The 23278-nt window shown below is 35.8% G+C and overlaps 1 protein-coding gene across 20 annotated transcripts in view; it reads right to left on the bottom strand.

The window, feature by feature from the left end:
• LOC100644320 (bromodomain adjacent to zinc finger domain protein 2B) overlaps positions 1–23278 on the bottom strand; it is a 214106-nt gene that overhangs the window by 64969 nt on the left and 125859 nt on the right. For all 20 annotated transcript variants that reach the window (XM_048404971.1, XM_048405047.1, XM_048405046.1 and 17 more), the window contains one exon: positions 9926–9983. The gene's annotated coding sequence lies outside the window, so the exon portion shown is untranslated. The remainder of the gene's footprint in view (positions 1–9925; positions 9984–23278) is intronic.

Here is a 23278-nt window from a genome sequence, read left to right as displayed (position 1 = left end):
ACGAAAGAAACTTTTCGGACGACTTTGAGAACGACAAGAGTTGTAGCGAAGACAAAGAGAAGAAACACGAATTAACAATTAATAAATTTTACTATTAGAATTATTATTCTATCAAATATTTTATTCTTCTTTTGTGAAGCTCGTATTATGACGATTTTCACCGGTAAAAATGACGGACCTTAGACTTTTTACTTTTACTTTTAACTATCACAGGTACTCAAGTGTTTTTGACAAAATGAATGCTAACTTTTATTCAAATGGAAATATGGCGTTGTATACTATTTTATTTATAATATATCATTTTTTATTAAAATCATCTATAACCGATTCTAGTGTTAAAACCAATTCAAGGCTAAGTACCTAAATAAAGTAATCTAAACCTAATCTATTTATTTCTACTTTATCTTAACACATTGTTGACTGGCAACGAGGTAACTCGGGTTTTCATGGCCAACCGGCTACGAGTAAACTCGTGATGCGCTCTCTTTTTCGCATCAGCGTCCTTTTCTTAGCGCGCTATCGGAGATGATACAGTGCAATTGTTGGTCAGCATACCTCAAGCTGTGTCTCTCGCTTATAAGACCCGTAAAGTTGTCCTTTGTTGTAAAAAAAAATGTCAACGATGACGGAACGTAGCAACGAAGAATCTTTCGATGAATTACGCCGATGTTTTATTTGATAGTCCGAGTGATTCTGAATCAAATTGTGGTGACTTGGAAAATGATACTGTATCAGAAGATAGTGAGTCTGATATTAGACCAGCAAAATATCATTAAATCTACGTGCATATTACAATACAATAAGCGCATGGAAGGGATAGATCGTGCAGGTCAATTTTTGGCGAACAGCAGTATTTTACGAAAAACTTTAAAGTGGTCGAAAAAATTAGCACTTTTTCTGATAAACTGCACCTTGTTTAATGCATATAAAACGTACTGTACCTATCTGCCAAAAAATAAAACAAGATACAGAAAATTTCTACTGGAAGTAGCTAGAGAATGGATAACTGTGGATTCCAAAGAATGCAGCATTGCACCTGACGTTTCTCGAATTTCCAAAACAGTGACTTACAATGACGCGCCCTTCAGGCTTTCCGGACAACTGAGAAACAACGTCTTAGAAAAAATAGTCACTGGCAGAAAAACAAATCCGACTAGAGCGTGTAGAGTATGTCCTTCAAAGGGAAAACACAGCTAAACTAGATATATTTGCAAAAGCTGTTGTGTACCATTACACGTAGATGATTGTTACATTGTTTATCATAGGAAAAAGAAATATTAAAAGTTGAATAATAAATAAAATTTATCAAAGTTTATTTATATTTCTTTACTTGCACATGCAATTACGAAATAATAGCCGGTAACATGAGATAAATTGTCGGTAATATTGCCGGTCAACAATGTGTTAAAATTATCTATGTATGATATATTTGGATAACCCGTTGCTAAGCTCGGCTCTAAGAAAATCTACGCTTACAAAATAACCTAATAATAGAAACAATCCATCATACTTTCCGAAAATACCATCTAAACTGAATGGAAAGCCTCGTAGACTGAAGATGGTTGCGTCGAAACTTCTATACTCGATTGTACGTGTCCAACCGGGCATGATACTTTCGGAATACCAGTGAACCGCGACGTGACGACCCCTCGACCCCTCGACGAAGTTGCTAAAAATTCGCCGCTTACAAGCAGCACAATATTCCCTGGATACTTGTTTCATACGGCGAATACCGAAGTGACCGTGCATGAGCGTCGAATTCCCGGTAGTCAACGAATATCGAGAAACGAGCCTCTGTTCGACGCGATGCTGGCTGCTCTTCTCCTGGCTGCCCGGTTTTCAGCCGCGCGAGCACTTCCAGACGCTCGTAAATTGGCGAAAGGGAGAAATAAAGTGAGACGAAGAGAAGAAGACGAATAAGAAGAGGGAAGCCTTCGGTCAACGAGAGAGAATCGAAGGATGGTCGAAAGGAGAGAAAGAGGCAACGAAGGGAAGCTGAAGAGCCAGAGGCGGCTACGACCATCGATTTCTCGACCGGTGTTACGCTCCTTCGACTGGGAAAAACTTGCCGCTCGACGATCCGCTATGGCTGTACGCGGTGACGAGAAAAATGCTCCTTGGGGAATTTGTTATTAAGATATACACTGGGTGTGCTTGGAAAAACTGAGGCAAAGTTGCGAAGGTAGAAAATCATCGAAACATAGAAAAACGTTCGAATTATTTGGATTGAGACGACGAGTGTAGCTTGGCAGGTTTCTGGGTTCAAACAAACAATGGCTTTAATTAATTAAAAAAATTCAATGTTGGAAGAATTATTTGAAGATATACACTGGACGAGTTAAAAATGTTAGGATCAAAATGCAGAAATAAATATTCAACGGAACAAAAAGATTTTTATTCTTTGGAACGGTGAATATAGCTCGTCGCGAGATTTTTCCATTGAAATACGTCATAGCTTTAAAAATATTTAATGGAAACGTCTATGAATAGTCAAAGAACGAGAAGTAGGTAAATTATATGTTAGGATATAATTGTCATTTTTCTGTATAATGTCATCGGAAGGAAACAAATTGCGAGTACGATTTTTGGAAGTGTCAATCAACACAGTCAGCTACGAATCCATAAAATGGCCTTGCGGAATCTCAACACTGACCGATGGCACAACGGACAAAGCATAAATCACGGAAAGCGTTAACCTAGATTCCGTTCCTTGAAACCACGCATGCATATCAATATCACGAGTTTGCAAAATTTCATGGAAAAGGGAAGGATAGATTCATGTAAATCTAACAATAAGAATGGATCGACTGTTTTGAGTACGATAGCACAATTTCTGTATCATTTCTACTTCGCAATTGTTATAATATTTCGCACAATATTATATAAATGCGGATATTTAAAAAAATATAACAAACCTGTTTTTCATACGAAAAATATAAAATAGCAGGCATAATTTTTTTAGAATTGATTTTTCATGAAATTTTTGAAACTTTCATCTATCGTTTACAATAGAAACAACGCGTATCTTTTGATGTTTTATACAGAAGACACGACGCATTAAAATTTAAAACCAGTTTTATTGGAAACAAAAATATATAATTTAATTAGTTAACAATCTGTGAAAGGTTTGACAAAAGAAATTTTGCATACCAATAGAATTAAAATATTTTCTTAACTTCTATACCAGAAAGAATGAACTTTGAGCTAATATTTTTATTTGAACGCATCGACCAACCCCTTGAAGAACGCGACGGAGGGTGGAAAGAAAAATGGAGGCCGCTGCGAGCGCGACTGGGCCATGGTGTAACAATAACATGGAAATAGATACAGGGGACGTCGTGTCTCATATATCTTGCTGAACACACGACTACACAGAGGGGGGAAAGGCCCTTTTTCTTCTCTACTTGCGCCATCGCGCGAAAAGTTTATCGGTTATTGCCAAGCATAGTGACCCAGACACGACTATGAAACTTCCTCCAATCCTGTGCATATGGAAAAAAACTTTACCCCTTTCGTGATTGACTGTGCGCCACGTGCTGAGTGATTTACAGTAATTCAAGAAAGTATTTTCTCACTTATCGATACCTTTTACCAACTTGTATATTGTATTATTCGTGTTACACGAAACATTTAGAAATTTTGAATGCAGTGCGGTTATTACGATCGCATTATGACTATGTATAAAGTTTGAAAGCTATCGGAAAATGCATACAATTTTTTTAGTTTCTCGAAAAAACATTTCGTTTTTGTATTTCATTATGTATTCAATCAAATTAATTTCTATTGAGATATGTATCATTTTGTGTGCTACACTAGATTAGCCGTGTAGTAGTGACACACATATATGAGTACCATGTATGAAACTTCTGAAAGAACAACTGCGCTATCAAATTTGAGACGAATCGAATATCCAACACGATCCTTTCAGATATGTATGTATATCGAAATATGTACAAATTCTGCATCGACCAAACACAAAAGAAAACCGCACAGTATACCGACCACATAGATCGCTCATGTCCGCGATATTCCTCTATGCCTTAATTCTCACAATTCAGCAATCTTCGCCATTTTTCATTCGCAATTCTTTCTGCGATTTCTCTCACCCTTATTTCGATGAAAGACACAACTCGTTGACGAAAACAGATTCTACAAAATCGAGGAATTACTAGGTTGTCCGGAAAGTGTCTTTCTTTTACAGACACGTCTTTTACAACGACGCATCTTTATTCAAACATGAAACCTAATCTGTCGAACGTTATGATCTTTATGTTGATAGAACAAAATGGATCATACGTGATTCGATAAAATAATATAAAAAGAAAAATGTCGTGCATCCAGTATTTCCCTATAAAACGAAAGAAACTTTTCGGACGACCTAATATGTGCAGTGCACAGCGTCTCGTAAAACAGATGAATGCAATTGTTCCGTTAGTAGTGTGGTAAAGAAAATGATGAGACGCGTGCAAATTTGTATCGACGAATATCTCGTAAATCACATGTCAAATAAATCTGAAACTATTTTTATATCAATTCTAGGTGTAATCTAAGTGTTGCTATACATTTATTTCGGCGATTAAGATCCACAATTCCCAACAGATATAAATTTTTATAAAATTGGAAATATTATATTAATAATATAAATATTTATATTAATAAATATTAGGTTGTCTGAAAAATGTCTTTCTTTCACAGACAAGTCTTTTACAACGACGCATCTTTATACAAACATGAAATCTAATCTGTCGAACGTTGTAATCTTCATTTTGATAGAACAAAATGGATCATACGTAATTCAATAAAATAATATAAAAAGGAAAATGTCGTGCATCCAGTATTTCCCTATAAAACGAAAGAAACTTTTCGGACGACCTAATATGTGCAGTACACAGCGTCTCGTAAAACAGATGAATGCAATTGTTCCGTTAGTAGTGTGGTAAAGAAAATGGTGAGACGCGTGCAAATTTGTATCGACGAATATCTCGTAAATCACATGTCAAATAAATCTGAAACTATTTTGATATCAATTCTAGGTGTAATCTAAGTGTTGCTATACATTTATTTCGGCGATTAAGATTCACAATTCTCAACAATTTCTACGTAATTCAAGACACGTTCCTAACGACCAAGTAGATAGTTTCATTTATAACAGTCGATAATTCATACGAATTAGCAGTTTTAGGATTGAAAAATTTCTAGAATAGAGTTAGAATTGTTTCTAGAATGATTCATACGTTAGGAAAGTGTCTAGAAGATGTCTTGAACCTTCACCGAGTTATAAATTTGTATCTCCATTTTCACACCACTTTTTCAAATTTAAACTCATGTAAGAGAAACACAGGAATATTCTCGTTATTCGTGAAAGCAAATAAACGAGATTCGTATTTTTTAACGATAGAATGAAATTGGATAGGTTCATCAAATTAAATATAAAACAACGCACATCAATCTAATATGGGAAAATGGTAATATTCGCTGTTTCGGAAAATCTAAAAAAGAAGATGGTAACTTTTAATTTTGATACGCCGCAAAATTGCCAGAAGATAAATTACACGGGCGTGAATAACGAAGTCCTGGTATCCAGAGGCACGAGAGAGCGGATGATTTTATATCTTCGCTGAAATTTTACACGTTTGTTATGCGTGCGTGCAATGTTCATTCGACAAAGAGAGAAATGATTTATTTACCGATCGACGCATATGATAAACTCCATCGTCGGTTATTTGCATAATGATTTATATTTTATTTGTTAACTTTGATCGTTTAATCAAGACCGCGCGTATTTACCGATCCTGTGTTCTTTATCAACCCGTACACACTCCATTTCCACCGGTATCCATAAATTTCTAAATATTTTTCATTAAAATTATCATGAATCTTTCCTCTCTGTTGTTTCCGCGCGTTTCCATCCTTTCGACTTGCACGATTCATCGACGTGATACAAAAACCACCCACCTGTATTTTCCTATTTCGAAAACGAAAACGAAGAAGCCATGTACCTTGTAACTGACACGCAGATCAAACTACAATCAACGACGAACAACAATTTTGGTAACGCGAGTTCTCCATAAAAGTCGATCTCCATCCGAAAAACGCCTCCAGGAAGCGTGGGTGGTTTTTTTTTCTCGTTTTATATTTCAAACAACGGAACCGTGTTCCATTGGAAAAAGCCTGCCACTGCGAAAAAATGTTTCTAATAATTGCTGGAAAAATCCGCAGGCCGACCGATCAATCAATAACGGAGAACGATATTGTTTTGCGACGCTATCGATGCACATGCTAGTCGGATACTCGTCTGACAGCAGGTGACGGTGACAGGTGTCAATTTCGAGGTGACTGCTGTCAAGGAACGTTACCTTCTGTCATCGACGTTAAATTATGACCGTTTTCCCAACGCGAATCTTGCCGCCAGTTTAAATGCTGTTCCCACTTGTTTGAAGTATTCTCTTCAATGGATACAAAACATGGTATAGAAACAGACCACGGGAAACATGTCGCGTCTGTTGACACGATATCATTTTTCCATGGATCACAGATCACGTAGGAAAATGCAAATCTTTGTTTAACTTAGTCCTTTGGCTAGCAAGGAAAAACTCCAAGATGGATTGAGCTAAACGAAATCAAGGATATTAGAGACATTAAAGATGTGCATTTAATGCGCTTATATATCGAATTATCGAGCTTTGTACAGCACGGAACACCCTGTCACGATCATTACGAAAACATAACGATTCTAAACTTTTGATCGACGTTTGATCGAGCATTTATGGCATTTATAGGGCGAAATCAAGATTGATTTTATTTTCATTTTCGTTACACTGACTTTTACATTTTTGTTTAATCCTTGAATATTACCACAACGAATAAAATCTACGACGACTTTAGCTGCAAAATCCTGTTGCATATAACAACAAGTACAAATAAAATGTTTCTCCACCGACCAACATCCTGCTGAAAACGAAAGAACAATTCCTAGAGATCTAGCACTCGAAACTCTGCAGCACAGCTTGCAACATTTTAATCCCCTGCATCCTGAATTTATCAAAACTAAGCCGAATCTAAGAAAGCCGTGCTTAAACGCAAGAAGAAGACTTCTCGTTATCCGTGGGTAACGAGTCATGTCTCGTATCGATGCCAGACAGCCTGCCCCTCTACAGAGGCATCGGCTCTGGTTCGATCAATTTCCACGCGGAGCGCAAAGAATTGCGCTTCCGCCGTCGAAGCCGCTGTCACCGGTCTCTGCTATCCTCCCTCTCCCTCTTTGCCGCATCTGCGTCAATTACAGACGAACTTGGTCGGTTCTCCACAGAGAAGCAAGAGAAGAGAACAGTGAGAGCGAGAAACAGAGACGAACAACATACAAACGAGAGGGATAGAGAGAGAGAGAGAGAGAGAGAGAGATAAAGAAGCAAATAGAGGAAGGAGGGTGGTTGGAAGAGGAAAGAGGAGCGGTTCGCTCGGATATACGTGGCAACGAGGACCTCGGATCTTGATGGTTGCGCGTAGCAGAGGCAACGGTTACGAGATGCGTTGGTGTGCGGCTCCGGAGAGAGGAGAGACCGGGCCAGCAAGAACGGCCAGAGGGACAGGGACGGATGAACGAGGCAGCGCGGTGGAGAGGCGGAGGGTGACGGAGATGGAACGAAGGGTGGCGGTGAACGCTGGCGAACGTGCCAACGGGAGGAGGAAGGGGGTGCAGAAAAAGGGAGGAAAAAAGAGACAGGTACGCGTAGAAGGAGAAATATACAGGCAACGCTCGGAGAGCACGGCGACCGGAGAGAGAATTCAGGGAGAGAAAAAGAGAGAACGAGAGATGTGGTCGCAGGAGGCGGTGGAAGTGGAGGAGGAGTAGCAATCAATACAGAGCCACCAGAGCAAAACCATCCCTCGACTTCTATCTGCCTCTCTCTTGCGCTCCGTTCCTATCGCGGTCTCGCTATCTTTCTTCTTTAACCTCCACCATCCCCCTATCTCCGTTTCTCTCGCTCTCTCTACCCCTAACAGCCACGAATACGACGGTTATATGGATGCTATAGGGCATAGAGCGTCGCTAACAGGGACTTTCGTACGCTTCCACTCGGCTGTGTTGGCCCGGTCTCTTCTCTCTCTTCTCTGTGTATCTCTCGCGTTGTACACACCCGCGCGATCCGGTTCCGTCGAGAGCGACCGCGTCTGCCGTTGCCGCTGCTGCTTCTGTTAGCTGCCACACGGCTCTCTGTGTGCGCATCGACTCTCTCTCCTCTCTGTGTGTTGGTCGGGTTACCTGCGATTATGAGCGATCGTGCGTGCGCCAGTGGACCGGCCGCAGCTCGGAACGAGCGCCCGAGCTACGCGGCTCCGATTTGGCTTGCAAAGAGGTGGTTTGGCTGTTTCGATGAACCAGAGCGCAGGGTACCAGCGAAATAATTGGATTTCTCTTCTTTCTTTCGTTATGTCTTTAAAGAACCATTTCAAAGAACCGTTTCCGTAAATTTCACCCTTAACTACTAATGCAGCACGATGAAATGCTTTAAACATTACGAACATGCATATAGTTTCTCTTTACGAATTTACAACATAATTTGTAAGATATTGCAACGATAAATGTCATTTATTAAAATCCTCTTAACAAATTCCATCGTGCTATTAAAAAGGAATATACGGTTTCACTTAAAACATTAATTTCACCTTGAAATTTTCCCGCCACCACTCGATCTACAGAAAACAATTTCCAACGATTTCTATCAAACAACTTTTGTAGAAATATTTTTTTGGTAAATTCAGTTCCTCGCGAGCTATTCTTTCTTACTAAATTGGTCATAAATAAATCATCAAGTAAAGCGTTAATATAATGAAATGATAGAGGAAGAGGACAAAGAAGACATTTCTTAGCAAATGGAGTTAACTGGAGACAGGTCGTCGTTGTCATGAACAATACTGCGTTCTTGAACCGATAATAATTACACCGCGTGGTTCAATGCTATGCGCATAATTCAAGGGCGAAGAGAAAGGTTGCTTAGTTGGACGTTCACGATCCCCATGAACTTGGATTCGCAAGATCATGGACCTTGACTCTGCCGACTCGCTAAACCTTCCATAATGAAACTGGCGTGAAACGCTTCGATCACCGCGTTAATTACATTTCCTTCGATGAACGAATATAATGCGAACAGAAGTCGAGGCGAACAGTCACGGAAGATGGCGATTTGTTGAAAATATAAACGCGTGACATTTTGAACGAGTTTTCAAACGTTACAGGTTACTAGATATACCTGAATCATGGTCGGTTTTATTCTTGACGCTGAATAATTAATAAACTGCGATTATTTATGGATATTTAAAGATACAAAAATGTATAGAAAGTATAGAATAATATGTAAAATATCTACCTAAACACACGAAACAAACGTCTATTTAGGTTCTATTGCTTTGTTTGTAATTAGATATGGAATTAGATAGCTTTTCATGTTCGATGTTGCATGTACGCGATATAGTGCTTGAACAGGTTGTTAATTAATTAATTAAATGCATTTATTGTTGGCAAAACCGGTTCTGATTTTAGCGTTTTATTTACAGAAACATAAGAAGAAATGTGTTTCCATCGTTAGTAATTGATAAAATGGGATAGAAATCCGCGGTCTATTAATTTGTTTTTTTTTTTTCTTAATTTATGTTTCAGCATCGACTACAAAAATCATTCGTTCGTAATTAATTTCTTCGACTGTTCTTAATAAGTTGCAATTTAAACAGAAGGAAAAGAATTTTCAATTTCCAACTTTGCTTACATTATTTATGTTACTACTATATAGATCATCGTCAATGCTGAGAATAGAAAATAAGATTTAATTTCCCGTGTATTAAAGTCAAATCACGCTGTGAACAAATATGGAGCGACAATCGATTATGGAAGGTAAGAAAAAGCGCGTTAAAATGTTGAAATACTCACAATTAATTACGGGGCCTCAACTCATAGTAAAAGCTGGCTCCACGAGGCTCCATCACATCTGAAACAGAGAAATACGAGGTGCCATTAATATTTCGCTGTCGAACGATTCTCCGCAGTTCCTATATCACCGCCTCGACCAATTAGAATGCAAACACTCGGCCATTAGGAAATCTCCGTCACATTTGCATGTTAACCGAAGAGTTTTCTACTCGTTCATTACTCGCCACCATTTCGCCCTTTATCTTTCGTTTGGTCATTTTTTATTCTCGGTTCGACACGAGACAGTTCTCATAGTTTTAACACATGACATTCCCTAATAGCCAACGATACGTTCATTGAAAGCCTTGAACATTTTTGTACTTTATTTATAATGAATCGATGGAATTCAGACGTAACTATAGGTGCAAATTTTAACAAAATACATGCAATATAAAAATAACGAAATACTGTAAGCAATATGATGCGAAATCAGAGTTCAATTTCAGTTATATTGAAAATACGTTCCATTTTTATTAGATAGAAACAATAATCCGATATTATAAGGAATTAAATTTCAGTTTCTGTTGTCTTTGGATTTAATTATTAAAGTTCTCAAAAATTATGTTTTTTTGCATCTATAATCCTCGAGCTAACAGTTGTACGATAACGCGAAACTTTTGTAAATTTTCAGAGAATATGAAACAAATTAAAGATTCAGAATTTGGAAAAAATTGCACACTGCGACAGCTCTGTTCTTCGAATTCGAGCATATTACAAGAATCAATTTTCCATATCAATGAATGAAAACAGCCGCTCTGCTTACGTGGAACAAAGTACAATAGTGTGCACGCGATTATCGCCATTCATATTCACGGAGCATCCATTTCGCGAGGGATTACAGCCAGCTACTCCTGATAAATATTTATACGTACACGGTGAACGGTGCACCATATGCAACCGAGGGTAAATGTTTAATTTCGCCATGTTTCAGAAGTTCCTGGTGCAAACAGACCAAGTTTCCGTACGAGGGAGCAACTTTGACTGATATCGAAACGATATCGGGTAAATTCGACTATACCGAGATACTTGCAACATACTGTTACCTGTAAGAGGAAAATTCAAGCAAGGACGAATATTTTAATAACTAATATTTCGATCATTTCACTTCGAAATGGAGTGCTACGAATATATTTTCCAGTCCATGAATTAAAAATTCCTTTTACTAATCTATTACGATGCAAATGTACTGTAATTTTTAAAAAGTATAAAATATCGATGAAATAAATTTATTCCATTCCTTAATCTTATTTCAACTCTTTCGTGAAGATCAAGTGTTGATAAAAAAAAATAACTCTTGTCAAAATTGATGATTTTTTACGTAACTTTATCTATGTCTCTACCACGCTATTTTGTATACAACAATTCGTTACTCATATGTATGTATATAAAAATCAAAGTTTGTATGTTTTATAAAGAATTTTACAGCAGTCAACGTACCTGCACCAAATTTACTATGAATATTCTTCAACACCTTAAAAAAAGTTTTATCGGAATCCTCCATTACACCCAAATGCGTTAAAGCCTGAGAAAATTTTTCTACAGTGGCTCGATAGGTGATTTTTAATAATTTTAAGACAGAATATGTGAAGAATCAATTTTGTACGTGTATCCTGAATAATTTAAAAATTTAACGTAAAAGTATCGCTTAAAAAATAAAAAAGAAGCGTGAAGTAAATTAAAGCGAAATTTGAACAAGCGAGGACGTGAAAAAAATATGAATATTTAAAAAAATAATTTGGCGAGGGTTTAGACCCTTAAAAGAAGGTTTAATGCCCAAGATTCAAATTATTCAGCCCCTCAAAAGCACGAGAAACGCCGGACACGCGCAGCTAGTTTGAACTTTCGCTTAAATTACCAACGACCCAGTTTGTCTATGGAGAGCTAATTGCGATATAATTAGAAATAATACTCGCAGCAATTTATTATATAATAAATGTTCCAGTAAAAAAAAATAAAATCTGTCAATTCGAAACTACAATATTTTTTCCTACTGCAGAAAACAGGCAAAAATTGACAGGATACATTTTTCTCGTAAATCTAGCAATTTTTTGCTTTGAAAAATTTATCAATATTACCGGCAAAATGACACAGAAAGTTGTTCACATTTTACTGCCCATTCTTTAAACATATACCGATCGTTAATAACTATATAAAACTAACTACGGGGACAGGAAGGGGTGGAAAATCCAGGATTCTGTCGTCGTCGCGTGTCGGTCAAATTGCTTGTCTCTCTTTCTTCCGATCGTCGACGAACGAAAGTAATACCGCAAACGAGTAAATTGATTTCGAAGTGGAAACGCGAGCGAACGTAATATTTGTGGAGGGTCAGTCAGGTTGGTCGTCGCGCTACAAATGAGAGAACGCCACGAAACGTCTGTATATCGGCGTTCGTTAATACGAAATCAATATTACTAGCCGCGTTCGTGTCGTCTCCGTTTTCGACGGTCATACAGATTTTTCATTGACGATTCTCGACGATTCGAAACGATAAGGGCACCGTAACATCGACTGTTTTTTATTGTGCCAACGAAATACTTTCGTGGCCTCGATCTGTCTTTCTCTCCTTGAGAAATTCGTTTCCTTCTCTAAAAGTCTACTTCGTATATCACTGATTGTCCAACCAAGTCATAAATCATTGCCTTCTTTCATTTACCGATGTCAGAGGGATTTTTTTCACGTGAGTTTCATTCCATTTCACAATGAGACTGGTCATACGGAAAGTCACGACCGACTTAATGCCATTTTTTACGATAAAGAAAGAGTTTAGTATATTATTTTAATATATATGACAGGTCAAATATTTATCTGTTTAGTATATCGACACTTGTAGAAGACACCTGTGACTATCATGATCGCATCGACAACGTTTGAAACAAATTAGGAAATGTAACTGCAACGCATATGTACTTCGTAGAGATCGTAAAACAGTCAAGTATCCATTATACTGAGAAACTTGAAAATACTAGTAGAATTACTATTAACACAAGTTATGTGCTTAACACTTTGAGTGCCACGCCGAAATCACATGATTCGCCAGGATGCCACGAGAGTATTTTTATTATTCAAAGCATATAATGGCAAAATAATAATAAATTGATGATGTAAGACAACATTCTTATTGGTAGCGTGGCGTCTTGGTAACAGTTAATAGCGACATATTGTAACAAGTCTTCGTTTATTTCAACAAATCATTCGCATTCGTTCTTTCATCGTAAGCAAAACGTCCAGAATATATTATCGAAACGTGTAGAAGATATTAGTAAATAGTATTTGCTCATTCTATATGTAATAGTAAGATGAAGAGACAAGCGTGACATTTTTATGACTTCGACGAAACATTCGGATGAAATGGCAGAGGTCCCAAAAAAAAATTATGTTTGTGATAAACCAATGGTAGTGGCAGATTACAACAGAGGAAAATGTGCTATAGATTTATCGGATCAAATGATAGCATATTCCACACCACATAGAAGAATCCTCAAGTGGTATATAAAATTAGCTTTAGAGTTATTGTTAAATACATCAACTTCAAAAGCGATGATACTCTATAAACAAGCAACGAAAACAAAAATCAGGGTATCAGATTTTAGAATGGCACTCGCAATGCACCTTACACGGTGCCATTCATCAGCACCGTCAAATATACTTATTCGACAAAGATTGCGATACGAAATGCGGAAGATAGAAGGACAAGCGTACCCGGCACGAAAATTTTGCAGAGAGTGCTATAAAAAATGTTAAACAGTCAGGATCAAAAATTGCTAAGAATCGAGCCAAAAAGGTGACCACCTATTGTCCAGATTGTATCGATGAGCCACATTTATGTTTAAAGTGTTTTAACACAGTGCACCGTCAGATGCAAGATTTGTTCTCATTTTTTTATTGATGTTCTAATAAAAATGTTTAATCGTTCAATGGGGCACTTTTTATTTCAAAGTATCTTCTATTTATCGATCATATTCAAAATGCCCCAACTGTCAATTTTCATTCAATTTTTACAATTGGAAGTTCAAGAGTCAAGGCAACAATTCACATGGTACTCGTTCATTCAAAGTCAGATTGCTTTTAAATTTTACCACTCTAATCGCAATAGTCATCTTTTATTACAATACCAATGATATTAGGTTGTCCGAAAAGTTCCTTTCGTTTTAGGAGGAAATAATAGACGCACAACCTTTTTTTGTTTTATATTATTTTGTACGATCCATTTTGTTCTGTTTATCTCAACACAGCGACATTTCACAGACTTGATTTCACGTTTGTATGTCGGTGCACTGTTGTCAAAAACACGTTTGCAAAAGAAAGACACTTTTCGGTCAACTCAATATTTTTAAAAGTGTCATATAGATATGCCCATAAAAATGTTTTATGGCAAGATATTATACTTTCGTACTAGAAATACTTTCACAAGTCGGTATATGTACCTCGAATAAGAGCAAGAAAGTTCAACAACGATCAACAAGGTGATAATTACATTTTAATTAATAGTAATATCACATCGCAATGATATTAGAGGTATAGAAAAGAAGATGTTAAAAAGAACGAGGAAGACGAAAATTGAATAGCTCAGCCGGATAAATAGCTACCTTATAAATAGCCAGGTTCTGGCACATTACGCACCGGCGAATAGCTAATAAATACGCGGAAAATTTAGTGGCCAACGATTTACATCGTGCGCGCGCTAAATAGAATCCCCTGTCGTTATAATTTCTTTCCACTCCGATATTACGCTTCCTCTCCTGTAACCTATCGATCGATCGTTATTCTGAACAAAATAGCGATACGATTTATCGTTACGAGTGATTCTCCAACAGTTTATATTGGACAAATAAATCTTGTAAAATATATACAGAAAGAAACCTGATCGATAATTTAGTTAATACAGCGATTTTCCAATTCGTTTTCATCATGATTGAACCATGGATTTTTTGTGCATTTATCGAAAATTTAAACGCAGAAAAATACGCATAATATGAAGAAATATCCAATATAACCGAAGTATGCAATAAAACATCGTAATATTCAGTAGGTGAAACAAATCTCGACGTGGGTTTCTCATTTCTTCATTTGTCTCGATAAAAATATGAATTTGCAGAAACATCCGCAGTCTAATCAAGACAGCCAAATTTTATTACAGAACTAATGAAATTTCAAATTTTTTGCCATGAAACGTAAAATATGAATAAAAGCTTCCTTATAAGCGTTCGTATACTCTGGCGAACATACATTTCCAAATTTGTTTCAAAATTAATATGACCACGATGGACTCTGTGTCATTATACAGTTAATAAAATTTCAAAGTGTTGATAAAAATATGAATTTGCAGAAATCATCCGCAGTTTAATCAAGACAGCCGAATTTTATTACAGAACCAATGAAATTTCAAATTTTTTGCCATGAAACGTAAAATATGAATAAAAGCTTCCTTATAAGCGTTCGTATACTCTGGCGAACATACATTTCCAAATTTGTTTCAAAATTAATATGACCACGATGGACTCTGTGTCATTATGCAGCTAATAAAATTTCAAAATATTTGGTATAAAATAGAAAAAAATATTGATAAAAGGTCTGCATGAATTTGCCGTACAGAAATTAACACTGTAACAAACAAGTAACGCAATCGTGCTGAATGGTTGATTCGGTTTCGGTAACCACGGGTCTGGATATAATCCAAATTTTCTCGCATTAACCAAATTACCAAACGACGCTGGAGAGATCGGTACGCGATGTAGCGTCACGTAACGGTATTACGCGAACGGGCTTTAATTTCTCGCACGACGCCACAACCAGCAAGAAATCCTGTGGAATTTCGCGAACACGCGTCCGATATTCGCACTCTCGAAAACCTTCATCGATGATCAGGTTGCATTTCGATTAGACGCTGCTAATGGAATGAAATTTTCCTCGCTACACGAAGGTAAAAATTAATGTGAAAGTTAATACATTTCAATTTAAAATGTGCAAAATTTGAATTTGAGAATTTTTATCTTAGAAAAATTAAATCTGAAAATTATAATTCATTCTAATTATAATTATTATAAATTTGACGTTAAGAATAGAGTACGATGATCTGTCTATTCTTAGTATGATAGAAAAGCATATACAGAGAGGCTTGTTCTTTATTTTGAGCCAGATTAGCATCGTTGGGCTATTATCGATGGCTTTCGCCGAGAGATAAGAGCATCTTTCCTTGATTAATGAATTAACGACGCCTGATAATCGATCGAGGTTGTTCGGACGTGTCAAAATTGTCGTAACGTTAGCGGATTGTTCTTTACGGCTGAACTCGCTCAAAGGAGAACCAATTAATTAAACAAACACATCTTTTTCTTGGTCTCGATAGGATTGAACTCGTGACCGTCGGGGCCTCGTCGCGGCACGCCGCGCCGTTTCAATTAACGCAAATGAGTTAGTTTCGTGATTTGATTAGTCGAGTAGCCGAGTTCGCGCGTTTCTTTCAGATACACAAACTCGAACTCGAAACTCGACCGGCAACACGTTCTTCTAACTGCGACTGTTCCATTTCTGATTCGCCTGTATTGCCTTTTCTATGGATCGTTAGTATTAAAGTAAATGACCTTTTCAATTGTTATCGTTTATAACGTTTTGGATTCGTAGAAATTCCCTGATCTTTTTTGAAAAGTTGATATTATTGGAAAAAACATCCGAGACTGAAAGTTTAAATTTCTTAATTTTGGATTTTCAATTGTTCTCATTGCTTTTCTCAAACAATGATAACAATGTTCTTAAAAATTTGTTTAATATTACATGAATATTACTTGCCTATATTTTGAAAATATTTGAATCTAACAGATTTTCATTTAAAGGCCAAGTACATTATGCTGGAATTCTTTTGTTTAACCATAAAGTGAGATAAAAATAAGAAAATCAAGAGAAATCTGAAACTGAAAGAGAAACTGAAAGTTTAAATTTCTTGATCTTGGATTTTTAATTGTTCCGCTTTTCTCAAACAACGATAACAATGTTTTTAAACATTTTTTTAATATTACTTGAATATTACTTGCCTATATTTTGAAAATATTTGAATCTAACAGATTTTCATTTAAAGGCCAAGTACGTTATGTTGGAATTCTTTTGTTTAACCATAAAGTGAGATAAAAATAAGAAAATCAAGAGAAATCTAACTTATCATATTCCACTTCTATGATTTTCAATTATAAAAATAGAATTTTCACGCAATTAGAAAAAAAGGTTGCGTGATAATATTTATCGAAAGATAGAAACACAAGTCCGCGGAAGATTAATTATTATTAATATTAGTTATCTGGTCTATTCGTGTGTTGGCGGTAATTCGAAGCGTTTGTTACTGTTAGAGGCGTATGCATTATTCATACGATATGCAAATCGGAATCGGCGGCGAGGTTGCGCCGTATGAACGCGTTACGTGAAAAATACGATAATGCGTGGCCCGAGATATACGCGCGTCGCTGAGAATGAACGAAAGTAGTTTGTTCCAGAGGCGCGATTTGCGCGTTTATGCAATTAGTCTTCGAAATGGTTGCCCCGTTAATCTTTATCCGTTTTCCCTCTTTCCTTTTATTCTAACCTACTCTGTCCCTCTTTCTTCCTCTATCTGTCTGTCTGTCTGTCTGTCTCTCTCTCTCTGTCTCCCTCTCTTTCTCTCCCTTTCTCATGCTTTTGTTCTACATTGCCACGAATGGCAAATTTGGGAATTCGAACTAACACGCGTGGTTAATTGTCGCAGCGAAAAATTATTCCCGTTTCGCGGTGCGTTATTGTTTCGCGAATATAAAATCGGAGAAATAAAATCGAGGAAATGTTATAACGATATTTATATAACGTGCCGTTAAAAAGCCATCCGGCTACGATTTTGCGTAAAAAATATCGGTCATAGTTCTCTGTTGCAAACACTTGTTTATATTCTCTTTCATTTTGTATTTTAAGTAGGAAAATTTATAAGAAATAACATTGGGTTTTGTGATTCACAGCAACGAAATTCGACGTAATTCTCTTCCTATTTTCGTATATCTTTGCCACTGATATGTAGCGGCACAGGAGTCAAAGGACGAAGCGAATCGAGAGCGACTCATGTTGTTATTTTGCCTCGGAGTATCAAGATCGTTAGGATACACGTAATTCAAGAATAAACAAAACAATGTCGCCGCTACGTACAATTCGAATTTTCCGACTTTGTCCCGACCAGTGTAAATAAACGCAATCGAAAAGAGTTACAGTCAGTTCAGCCATCGAGATCTACAGCAAGATCCGTTATAACGAGACGCGATAAAGTGCACGCGTACCGGGCGAAAATTCAAAGTCGATTTTCTCGAAAACAAAGCCTCAAACGAAAAATTTTTATTCTATATTTTCGACTTCTTTTTTCGCGTAGAATCATCCCCTTTCCGCTTGTACCACCAGTTACCAACCACCCTGTATAACGATAAAACGAACGAAACTTTTCAGACGACCTAATACTTCACAATTTCTATAAATATTATCCCATTTACTTTAAATCTTATATTATATTCTCCATACTGGTGTCTCATATTAATTACAATATTATTTTGATAACTTAAGTCTAACATGCACATAAATATTTATTGTTCAATGTAGATGAGACATTTTGTATGTATAATACTAATATACCGATATTATATGTAAATCTTTTCCCTCGAAAAGGGATAAAATTTGATTCTATTAAATTTCAAAAGTTAACACGCAGAGTCTAAATGACCGAGTAACATCGTTTCGTGCATATGTCAATAAGCATACTCGTGCCAGTTGATGGATGGATTAAAATAATGTTGCTTCCACGTAACAGTTGCGAACAACGCTTCAAGTAATTAGAGGTTTACCTGCTCTCGTAACTTTATCGCTCGGAAGGAAGGGTATTCAATGTTACCCAACTTCAATGTATACAGGGTGTACTCTGTTAACCCAGCCACGTGCCATTCAACAATCAATACCTATGATACGTGCAAAATTCTAAAATATTTTCACTTTCATTTAATGTCACGCTACTTTCTGACCAAAATTCTTCAAACGTATGTTATGTAAACCGTGTGAGTAAGTTTATATTTTTGTGATTCAAATTACACAAAGAAATGAAAGCTTATAACAAATAATTCTTTTTTATTTTACACATCTTCTTTTTATATCGTTGCACACATGTTTGTTTGAAAATTATAGTGGTATAAAATATAAATCAATTCATTATTATATTTCAAAATAATACATGATAAACGTATATTTCAAAATAATAATGTTCTCCATTCATTATTACAGAAAATTAAACGTAGAACTGAAAATCTACGAGACTTAACTTACGTCATTATTTTTAACCTTTCAGCTTTTCAGAAAAAAATTATGTTCCATAATATCCATAAATGTCTATGGAAAATAAATTTCTATATAAATAAATAAATTCAAGTCTAAAATCAAGAAATCTTTTTAACAAAATGAAGTTGATCACTTTGCATTTTAAATAGTTCAAATGTCAAATTCGATTTCGTCTAATTATCTAAAATATAGCTCTTTCGCTAACGAACGAACAAAAATAATAAACTTTAATTGAAAAGCTTCTAACAAGAAAGAGATAAAAAAAGAGGAAAAACAGGGCATGTAAGAGGTAACAAAAAATAAAGAAAAAATAGGAGAACGTCGACAGGACACGGTAGAGAAAATACAAATGTGAAAGGACGAAGGGGAGGTTCAACGTTTCCGAGGATCGTAATATGTGTATATCGCGCATCACGAGTGCAACAAGAGACAGAGGCTGAGTCATCAATATAACTTTACGCACGTACGTGCCGCGCACCAACGTCACCACTACAATTCCATTCATAAACATAAAGGCCGACTTACGCACACCGACGCGCACGTGTGCCTATTAAAGAACCGTATGCAAATGAGCACACGTGCGCCCGCGCACGTGTACCTGCGACACATGCTAAACTTTCGCTTAGCCTAGAGCTTTCCGAGTATTTCATTCAAGTTTCCGATTCTAATCGTACGAGATTGTGGAGGATGAAAATTAAAAAGGTACCATGAAAATTTTTCTGAGAATGTGATTATTTCTACAGTTATTTAAAGAACGCGTATTTCATTTGCATTTGTCTTTGACGTCAACTTAATACGCTTAGACGTTTGATTTTATGTTATTATTGAAATCTTATAAATTACAAATTATTAATATCGGCAAATTCTCTTGTATAATATAATAACTACTTATGGTTCTGACAGAACCAATTTTACCAAGTAAATTTTACAATTTGCAATTGCAGTATTACGTGATAATAAAATTGTAAAATTGTAAAAGGAAAGTGTATAAACTACAGCTTGTATCTTGTCAAATCACTAGTATCAAATAGTTGATAAATTATTATAAAAGGGAGTATTGTACATCACTTTATCATTTGCGAATAATTAATTTTTGTAGAGGAATTTGTAAATTCAACCATTTCATTTTTCCCCATTATAATATCGATATAAAATAAAAAACAGATCACAGGCAAATAACACAATATTGGCAATTAATTTTTGAAATTTAAATTGCCAACGTGAACTTGAATTAAAAATTCTATACATATTACATTATTTTTTGTGTTAGATTTGTGTTACATATAGATTTTATAGATTATTCGAATATGGAAGTATTTAAAGGCTAGAATAAAATCATAAGGAAACTTCGGCGAAGTCGAAGAATCTGAGAGTTGAAAGTTTCCAAACAGTTTCAAGTGCGATACAATTGCCAACTTCATCCTACGAATTCCTTGTAACGATAATTACACCATTCAAGCGTTCACATTCTCTTCAATCATGATAAACACTGCACGATGCTTAAGAACTGCTAAAGGAGCGATATAAAAACTATCCAACCGAATGAACATAATTTCCAAGCAGGTCACAACTTTTTAAACGTACTATTATTACACTCATACGTATAATACGCGTAATCAATCATGCGTAACGTGCGTGAAATAATATTCATCTTTACACACACATTTCACGTACACCGTTATTGATGAGTATTTGAATACTTGCTCATCTTTCACAAGATGTATTTATTAAATTGTTCAGAAAATTCATAATTTTCTCGACTATATATGGGATATGTTCTGCATTGCACTTGATAAGATTAAATGAGGGTAATTTGTCATGAATTCTTTTAACATTAAAACGTTAACTAACGATTGTATAATGGCATAATTTTTCAACAAAATGAAATTTGATAACTTCTAACTTATCACGTTCGTCTTGTAACTCTTCCGAATATCTTTCACCAATTCTTATGTTGTTATCTCGTATGAATTCAAAATTTTAATCGATTAATCTCTGCTTTGGTAACTTGGAACAATTATAATATCTTGTCCATTGTCAGAATATATCTTAATATTTATGAATGATATTATGCAATACAAATTTAAAATTCTCGTAATATAAAATACGTGAACTGTGTATTTTCTTCTTCTAAATACACAACAAATATATATATAAGTGAACTCTGTGATTATAATACATATATATATTATATATATTCGTATTTTCTTCTTCTAAATGCACAACAAATATATATAAGTGAGCTCTATGATTATAAAACATATATATTATATATATAACCGTATGAGGCTATACGTAAATGCATGGAACATATGTGTGTGCACACAAGTAAGAGACAAGCAAATTGGCTGCTCTCTGGCTCGAATGCAAGATTCTAATGAATTAATCTTTCCTTTAATAATTTGGAGCAATTGTAACATCTTGTCCATTATCAGAATATGTCTTAATATTTATGAATGATATTATGTAATACAAATGTAAAATTCTCATAATATAAAATACGTGAACTGTGTATTTATGGAGCATATGGAACGTGCACCCAGGTAAGGGACAAGCAAATTGGTTGCTCTCTCGCAGAAATTCAAAATTCTAATCAATTAATCTTTCCTTTAATAATTTGGAGCAATTACAACATTTTGTCCAAAGTCAAAATATGTCTTAATATTTATGAATGATATTATGCAATACAAATGTAAAATTCTTGTAATATAAAATACGTGAACTGTGTATTTTCTTCTCCTAATTACACAACAAATATATATATATATATAAATGAGTTCTGTGATTATAATACACATATATATTACATATATAACTGTATGAGGATATACGTAAACGCATGGAAACATATGGAACGTGCACACAGGTAAGAGGGAAGCAAATTGGCTGCTCTCTCGCTCACGATAGACCAAAGAAAATACATAACCCTCTATTTTATGTGTCTGGCCATTGTGTGTGTGGATGAGCATGGACGCACGCGCGCCCACGCGTTCGTGTGCGTGCACACTGCACACGTGTCCCAGCCGCGTTATTCATCCGGCTTATACGTACGAGTATATATAGGTCTGATGCGTGCGTACGTGTATGTTTACACACGACCTTCCCCATGTTACGAGTATCTAGGTCAGTGTCTTCCTCGAGAGTGGCTTTTCGAGCCTCGATTCGGTGTTCCCACCTCGATTTTCCTTGATTTTGTAAACGTGCCTCTCTTTTGTTTTTTCGCTGCCAAGGTTAGCCCTCGGTGATTGCCACACAGCATGGCGTTTCCGTTTGTCGAAACCCTCTGATTTTTCTGCCCTCTTCTTTTTCCTTTTTCGTCCTGCTGTATACTTTTCTCTTTTTCTTTTTTCCTTTATTTTTTTTTCTTTTTTTTGCTGTTATTTGTTTTCGATTGCCTATTTGCGTTTTGAGTGGACCAGTTTGTTTAGAGAACAAGTGACCGCAAGAGAAGAGCGGATTTTTGGAAAACGATGCGATTTTAAAAAGGAGGATCTTTCCAGAGGAATCTGTACGACGGGTGGAAAATATTCAGCTTTATCAATGAAATAATTCTAGAAAGGAAGATGTTCAGATAAATTATTGTAGAAATACGGTGCAACTGGCTCGGGTCGTAGCGTCTGAACTTTTTTTCACACTGATCAACTCTATAAATTGAGAAGCAAAAAAACTTGATGGCGTTACAAATACTATTTTTGAAATTTACCTTGAAATGTGCTATCTCTTATGTCATATTCCTTTCATAAATAAACTTGTAGAAGTAGGTCATTTGATTCTTGAGAGTTGAATATTAATCACATTCTTATGTAATGAAAATAAGAAATTAATAAAAAGTGCAAATCATCAACTTAGCCTTTCAGAGGTTCATGTAACAACTGAATCAATCGCAATAATTAACGTATATTCTGTTAGATGATATCATTAACATCTTAGAATATTTTCAACAATTACTATGATAAATGTTTTCATTATCCTCGTCGAAACTTAGCTTGT

Source organism: Bombus terrestris, chromosome 1 (assembly GCF_910591885.1).
Source record: "Bombus terrestris chromosome 1, iyBomTerr1.2, whole genome shotgun sequence".
Lineage (NCBI taxonomy): Eukaryota > Metazoa > Arthropoda > Insecta > Hymenoptera > Apidae > Bombus > Bombus terrestris.
Note: the sequence above shows the minus strand (reverse complement) of the source record. Positions and strands in the feature narration are given on the sequence as shown.